The 7,525-nt window shown below is 49.9% G+C and overlaps 1 protein-coding gene across 1 annotated transcript in view; it reads left to right on the top strand.

The window, feature by feature from the left end:
- The window catches only part of DCPS (decapping enzyme, scavenger), a gene marked incomplete at its 5' end in the record, with an annotated part of 15,953 nt that overhangs the window by 504 nt on the left and 7,924 nt on the right, over positions 1-7,525 (top strand). The gene's annotated exons all lie outside the window — the stretch shown is intronic.

Raw genomic sequence — 7,525 nt, 5'->3', positions numbered from 1 at the left:
CTTGACCAGCATGCTCTGGTGAGAGGTGTCCCTGCCCAGGGCAAAGGGTTGGGTCTAGATGATCTCTAAGGTCCATTCTAACCTGTTAACATTCTGTGATTCTACCCTGATTGTGGTTTGGTGACAGGAGCACACCTGGCCCAGGTGGAGAGGTTGGTGGGTCGTTGCCATGCCAAAGGCAACATCTTATCCCAGTGCTGCCCCATTTCATCCCCTTTTCTCCACACTGTTGGACACATGGATCAGCTGATGAGCCACTGAACAGCCACTGCTTGATTCTTTGCCATCATCTGCCTGTGCCTTGATGTAAAGGTGCAGAAGGGCTTGGGGCTCTGAAGGCTTTCCCTGGATATGTTTCAGTGATGTCAGGAACTCTAGTAAGATACTGTCTCTCCCCAGAAGGTTTGCCTTGGAAACAATCGGCAGAGCACATGCAGCTCCTTCTCATCCCAGAGTGTCACCTCCTGGGCTGTGTTTTTGTCACATGATAAGGACAGGTGTGTTTGTGGGGATTTAAATGCTGGGAACCTCAAGTGCCTGGAGCAGACAGGCCCCATCTCCCTGCTGATTTCACACATCCATGTGTTACAAAACTCAAGTATAAATATATATATATGTGCACACTAAATATATATATATACACACATATATAGCTCAAATGTGTGTATATACATATACGTGTGTATATATATATATATGTGCTATATATATGTGTGCTAAATATGTATATATCACATATGACAAGGACAGATGGGCAGGTTGGAAAGCTTCAGTGGAAGGCTGTCACCCTGCCAGGGGGATTCTGGTCCCGGTGGAAAGGTATCCTGCAGTGGTGAGAAGGCAGGTCTGGTCTTTGGACAGGCTGAGCACTTTGATTTAATCATAGAATCCCAGAATAGTTTGTGTTGGAAGGACCTTAAAGCTCATCCAGTCCCACCACCTGCTATGGGCACCACCTGCTATGGGCAAGGACACCTCCCACTAGCCCAGGTTGCTTCAAGCCCCATCCAACCTGGCCTGGAACACTCCCAGGGATGGGGCAGTCACAGCTGCTCTGGGGAACCTGTGCCAGTGCCTCAGCACCTCACAGGGAAGAATTTCTTCCCAATATCCCATCTAACCCTGCCCTCTGACAGTGGGAAGCCATTCCCCCTTCTCCTGTGTCTCCAGGCCCTTGTCCCACGTCCCTTTCCAGCTCTCTTGGAGCCCCTTTGGGCACCAGAAGGGGCACTAAGTCTTCCCAGAGCCTTCTCTTCAGGTGAACACCACCAGCTCTCCCAGCCTGTCTCAGAGCAGAGGTGCTCCAGCCCTCGGAGCATCTCTGTGGCCTCTCAAGCTCACTCCAGCCGCTCCACAGCTTTCTGCTGTTGGTGCCCCAGAGCTGGAGGCAGCAGTGCACACAGGTCTCATCTGAGCAGAGCAGAGGGACAGAGTCCCTCCCTTGGTTAATTCCACATAAATGCTGGTATGTATTTAAATTCTGCAAATGCAATGATTAATTCCATGTCAACACTTCTATAAGTACATTAGCAGCCAAACAAGTTTAACAGTCAAAATTAATCAGAGTGATTGCCTTAAGTAAGAAGTTGCAGCCCCAAGTTAAATTTTCAGAGTGTTTGGTACGCCTTCCCAAAACCCCTCCTGTTTTAGCTCTGTTCCCATGGTGTGGGAGGAAGCACTGTCTGGAGTTGAAGCCTGTGAGTTGTGCGGAGTTCATGTTGCCCTGTGGAGGACTTGAAATAAAAGGTTACTGCGGGCAGATGGTAAAGCTCAGTTGGAAGAGCTCCTGCCTGGGCGCCTGCTGCATTCCAGCGATTCCCACGAGGTGGCATTATGAGGCTGAGATCCCCTGGGCTCTCTCCAGCTCAGCACTGCCACCAGGGTCAGCACTGCCTTCCTGGCAGAGCTGTGTCACTCCAGCAGTACTCTGATAACAAATTTCCTTATTTTATCTAAGGTTTATGCCAGGTATGAAACCCTCTTGCAGCTCTGAACGGGGAGGAAGCCTCAGGCTTTCTTCTGCTGAAGTTTAGCTTTTTAATGACTTTAAAAATAGCTTTTAAAAGGTCAGTTTTTACAGAAATATTAACCAGTGGTGCCTCTTTGCTCCCCACCCCTGTCCTTGGCACCTCTCTGCTTGCCCTGGGTCTGAGCAGCCCCAGGCAGGAGGTCTGGAGGGGCTGTGGGCCCTGGAGCTACTCTCCAGGCTCACTGGTTTGGAGCAGAGAGTGAGGAGGCTTCTTCCTTCCAAGCAGTTAGCACCAAATACCTGTTTTGTGGTCACATCTTGTAAGCTGCTGGTGGGCAGCTGGGCTGACACTGGGGGAAATAGCTGTGTGTCAGGAAGGAAAGGAAATTGCCCTTTTGAGCTGAGTCATGGCCCAGGGAGGGAGAAGACATGAGAAATGCAGCTTAGAAACCTAAATAAGAGAAATCCCCTGGAAGGCTGGAGACAATGTCAGGGTTTGACTGACCTGGGATGTGTAGTGGTCATGCTCCACATGGAGCTCTTGCACAGGGTCTGTCAGCAGCTTGGCTGCAGGGTTCTGAGAGATTAAGGGGTTTTATCTCCTGGTACTTGCCACAAGATGCAGTAAAATCTTTTGTAGAGAAGGTCAAACTTTGGCATTAAGTAGTTCATCTGGACAGTCCTGAGTCATGGTGTCATGCAACAAAGAATTCCCCCAGGGGATTTCACTACATCCCGGGCAGCTAAGTCCCTCCACACTCAGCTTCTTGCTTTCTAAGACAAGATAAACCTCAAGGCATGGAAGTGGTGACCTGTGACATTGGGTGTGCTGGTGGTGTGAGGAGCTGCCTCGGGTCCCTCTGCTCTTCCTAGGCTTGTTTCTCAATGCCACCTCTGTGGTCTGAAGTTCCCAGGGGCTCTTCATCCAGTTTCTTACAGCTGGAAATGGAGATTTCCTTCACCCTCTCCCCACCTCCTCGTGGTGCTGCTCCCTCCGCTGAGTCAAGCCAGTGCAGGCCCCGTGCGATGACAGCTTGTTTGCGTGGTGCAGGCAGAGAAAGGGAGGCCAAATGAAGCATGTTACCTGAGCAAATGACTCCACTCTGACCTGGGAAGAGGGATTTCACTCTGAGAAGATGAATTTCACTCTGCTGCTGCTTAAAGATGAGATTTCTAGGGCTGGGAGTACACTGGCATGCAGATGGCACCAGATGAGTCTTGCTTGGCTCATCGGTTTTGCTGACCACTGGGAGGGACATGTCAGGGATAAAATGGGAAATAACATTTGCAAACCAACCTAATAATGCTCAGAGTTCATCTGCAGGGCAATCCAAACCACTGGAGTAAGGAGAAGGAAGTTCTGTGACGAGTAGCAGTGTCAGGGCTGGTGTAATGGCTCTGCTGCCAAGGGCAGGTGTGTGTAAGTTATTTTAGGACCACTTACTGGATATTGCCTCAATTTAAGGGGCAGATTAGAGGTGTGAGATACTGGTGCAGGAAACCCTACCCTTGGGATTTTCCCTTGCAGGGAGAAGAGGGACTGATTTCCCAGTAGGGGAGATTTTCCTGCTGCTAGAGGTTGGACTGTAAAAGTCACGTGGTTCAATCCACATGTTCCCAATAGCATCCAGTTCCTAGTGTTACTCATACCTGTTTAGTGAGTAGAAGGATGATGTGCTTCATGGGCTGAATCCATGCTAGTGTCATTTGAGGGCACCTATCAGTCCTTTAAGGAGTCTTTGCTCACTGGGCACAGCTCATCCCTGTGCTGCAGGCTGAAACTTATTAAAAACACCTAAAAGAAGCACAACAGGAGCTGCTCTGGCTCCATCTCTCCAACATGGGGTGGAGAAATTGTGGGGAAAATGGGAGAGTGTGGAAGGAAAGTTTTCAGTTATGCAGGAAGAGATCCATGTCCCAGAAGGAGTCTGGTTTCAGGCAGTGAGGAGCTGGAGAAGCTTGCAGGAGCTGCACTGGGAAGGCTGGTTCCATGCTCCTCCTGCCTCTGGGGCTTGCCCAGCCAAGAGATCTTCTTGCATTTACACTTAAATCAAAAGCTGGAGCCTGAAGCAGTGGGAGTGTGTGTGGTAGTTTAAGGGATGGTGGGAGGTATCACCATGTGGGGGGTGTTAACCTGCAAATTCCCTCTTTGCAGTGGCTGTTGTAGCTAAAGCTCGCTGAGACCCAGAGCCCAGGCAGCTTGGCCGAGTCCCTGGCAGTGTGCTGGGCTTGCCCTGGCCTGTGCTGGCCTTGGAGGCTGTGAGCTCTTGCAAGCCTTATCCTTAAATGCTTTTCTTCCATTCTCTAAGGAGAGTCTGGGATGTCAGAGGCAAAGCCTCAGACATGCCTAGCTGGGGTGGGCTGGAATTGGATGTTCCCCTGAGACCAGTACACAGATGTGATCATAAAGCTAAATAAACTGTTGGATGCAACAGGGGAGGTTGTGTGTTAATATATTGACTTAGGGTGTTAGTATTTGTTTGGGGCATTATATATTTAGTTAGGAATGTGCCCAAGGAGACACCTGATGGTAGGAAGACAGCTCAGAGCTGTATGTGGCACGAAAGAGGTTTGCAGAGAAGAAAATCTGCAAGAGTGCAAGTAGAAGGTCTTTACAGTTTCCTGGACTTGGCACATTCCTGCACATGTTGGACAAATTGATTAAGCAGGTTATGAAGTTCAGCTTCCTGCTATTACAGGGAGGGAAAAGCATCCCTGCCCAAAAGCAGAGCAGGTGGTGCCTGCCCTGTGTGCTTCTCTTGGCTCCCTGGCAGGTTTCAGTCTGTTCAAACAGGCTGACAGTGATCCATGTTGATGCTGCTGAGGGGGGTGGGAGAAGTGAGTGTGAGGCCTCTCCTCACTGTTTGATGGGCTGAGCTAGAGGGGGAGTTTGGCAGAGCCTGGGATGGTGTGGCATTAATGGGGACGAAGCAACATTAGTGAGCTTGGACTGCCCTTGCATGAGCTCTCCCTACCTTGTGTTTCATCCTCTCCTCCTGGTGACATTTGTATTCAGCTCTTTTCCCCCAAATTCCCCAAACTGAGCTGATGTTTTGCTTTTTCTTGTGTCTTGGGTTGTGTTTTTCCCTCTCATGTTTAGCAGGAGAGGGGACAAATATGTGTCTGGTCAATATGAGCTTCCATTTACCCCAGACAGTTTTTCCCCAGAGTGTGGTGTTTCCCCTCAAACACCCGTTGTAGGGTGAACAGCATGATCAGTTCTCTGCCCTTGCACTACCTCTGCTTCCTGCACCTCCAGGCTCCTGGTTTTCTATAGCCTCCAGTTAATTGCTGTTCAGCCCTGACTTGCAGAGTAAACCACAGATGCTCTGTGGTGTCCCCAGGCTGGTGTTCAGGAGCTCTCTGGCTCTTGTGACTCAGACGTGAGCAGAGACAGTACCTGACCTTTCAACCAGCTTAGAAACCCACCTCATGTGTCCAGTGGTTCCTTATGCCTGTTTCCAGGCTGGGGCAGGGTTTGGGTGCCCCAAGGCCTGTGTGCTGCTGTGGAGCCTGCCAGGAGCAGACTGACACTGGATTCTGTAGTGATCCTGGTCCTGCCGTGGATGTTTCCTGCAGTCGAGCTCAACCTCAGCTGTGACTTTGCATCCTGTGTGTAAGTACCTAAGGCCTGTCAGGCTCTGAGCACGTATCAAACAGCCTCTCTGGCTGTAGTGATTGATGCTAATTAACATTGCTAGGACGTTTTGGGGTTGATGAGACCTTTAGAAGGGAAATCATCATTAGCGAACCACAGCCTCTCCCCCCCCCCTCTTCCAAACATCTGCTCCACCACAGCTGCACATTAAGGAGTTCTCTGATCTTGCAGGAGGCTTTAAAGCTGCCTAAGTGCTCTCCCAACCATGAGCAGCCACCCTGAAACTGGGGGGGTGCCAGGGAAGCCATTATGTGTCCCCTGCAGCCCCATCCCAGGTATCTATCACCACCCAGCGTGGAGGGGCTTCTGCAGGTCCTGCTCTTCTTTTGGGGAATAACATGAAACTGTACAAACTCCAGCCTGAGGCTGACTGTGGTATTTTATCTTTGGCCTTTTTTGTTTTCTCCCCGGTGCTTTGCTGCTCTTTTTAAGTGAGGAGAAGAGCTACAGCCTTGTCTTTTTTCTTTCCTTTGGTATTACATCATCCTGCTAGAAGTGCTAATCAAGTCCTGGAAAACAACCTTGTTTGAACATGTGTATGGTGGGAATCAGACCAGACTGCCCTTGTGGTTTGCATTTTCATATTTCATGTTACCAGCATTTTCCTGTGGATTTCATTAAGCTGGGTTTGGCATGCAATGAAAAGGCAGAGTCTCTCGGCTTGTGCAGCACGGGCCTTAAAAAAGCAGCAAGCAGAGAATTAAGAGACTCAAACCACCCTAAATCCTGGCTCTAGGAACAAATAGGTGTTTATATTCAGTGTCTGGATAGCATAGATACATACATAAAGCATGAGGCACAACTTTGGTGCCTTGGTGAGTTTGCAGCCTGTGGGTTTCGTGACTGTGGCAGGTGCTGGGCATGGGCTGCAGTGTTTGCAGTGCTTCAGTCACTCACCTCAGCCTGGGGTTTGCCCAAGCTCACAGGGTCTTCCTCCTTCCTGCACTGATGTTTGTAGCAGCTCTGTGTTAGCTGGGGAGGCAGAGGCACTCCCGTGCCCTTGGAGCACCTTGGAGTTGCAGCAGGCTCTGTATCACACATCTCATCTTGACCAAAGAAGGATGTTTTCTGAGTGTAGTACACCTGTGGGCAGGATTTACAGCTGCCAGGTTGACACTTGCATCATGTTTGATGGCACAGAAATTACACAGGAAAGTTCTAATCTTGAGGCAAACAGAGTGTTTCCTTTTTACAAGGGTAAACAGTAAAACACTCTTTGTGGGCTGGGGCTGTGCCCTCTACCTCTTTGCTTCCTGCACTTGGGGCCTGAGGCCAAGCACCTTGATGTCTGTGAGCTCTGAGAAGGAGCTGCTCCTTGGAGCTCATCTGGTTTTGTGGCTGGAGAAAGTTGCTGGGTGCATCCTGTGAGCTTCAGAGTTCAGTGTGAGGAAGATGTGACCTGTCCCCAGGGTCATATTTCTGTCCTGGCTGATGACTGCACACACACTCTGGCCTGGGCTCCCTGGCTCTGCCCTGATGGTGCTGATAGATCTGAAAGAGTCAGTGTGGGAAAAGCCCTTTCAGATAGCAAACTCCTCCAGCTGAACTGGAAAGACAGGCCCTGGCTGTGATGTTGGCTTACCCTCCCTCTAGAAAAGCAGCAACAGCTTGGGAGGTTAGAGCACTTGTTTGCTTTCCATGTCCCTTCTCCCTTCCCCTATCGTGGTGGTGTCTCTTCAAAATGTCTTAGCCTGGCATTTATTGGAAGGGAAAACAGATTTATTGGGGAGTATGGGTGATAACTCAGTCCAGTGCCTGACGAATTTGGTGGCCTTTTATGATGAGGCCACAGCATTTGTGGCTAGGGGCAGAGCAACTGATATCATCTGCCTGGACTTATGCAAAGCGTTTGACACTGTCCCACATGATATCCTTGTCCCTAAATTGGAGAGACATGG

The sequence above is a fragment of the Acanthisitta chloris genome, unplaced genomic scaffold, assembly GCF_000695815.1.
Source record: "Acanthisitta chloris isolate BGI_N310 unplaced genomic scaffold, ASM69581v1 scaffold4738, whole genome shotgun sequence".
In the NCBI taxonomy this organism is placed as follows: Eukaryota; Metazoa; Chordata; class Aves; order Passeriformes; family Acanthisittidae; genus Acanthisitta; species Acanthisitta chloris.
The sequence above is the reverse complement of the archived record's forward strand: the minus strand, read 5'-3'. Positions and strand labels throughout refer to the sequence as shown.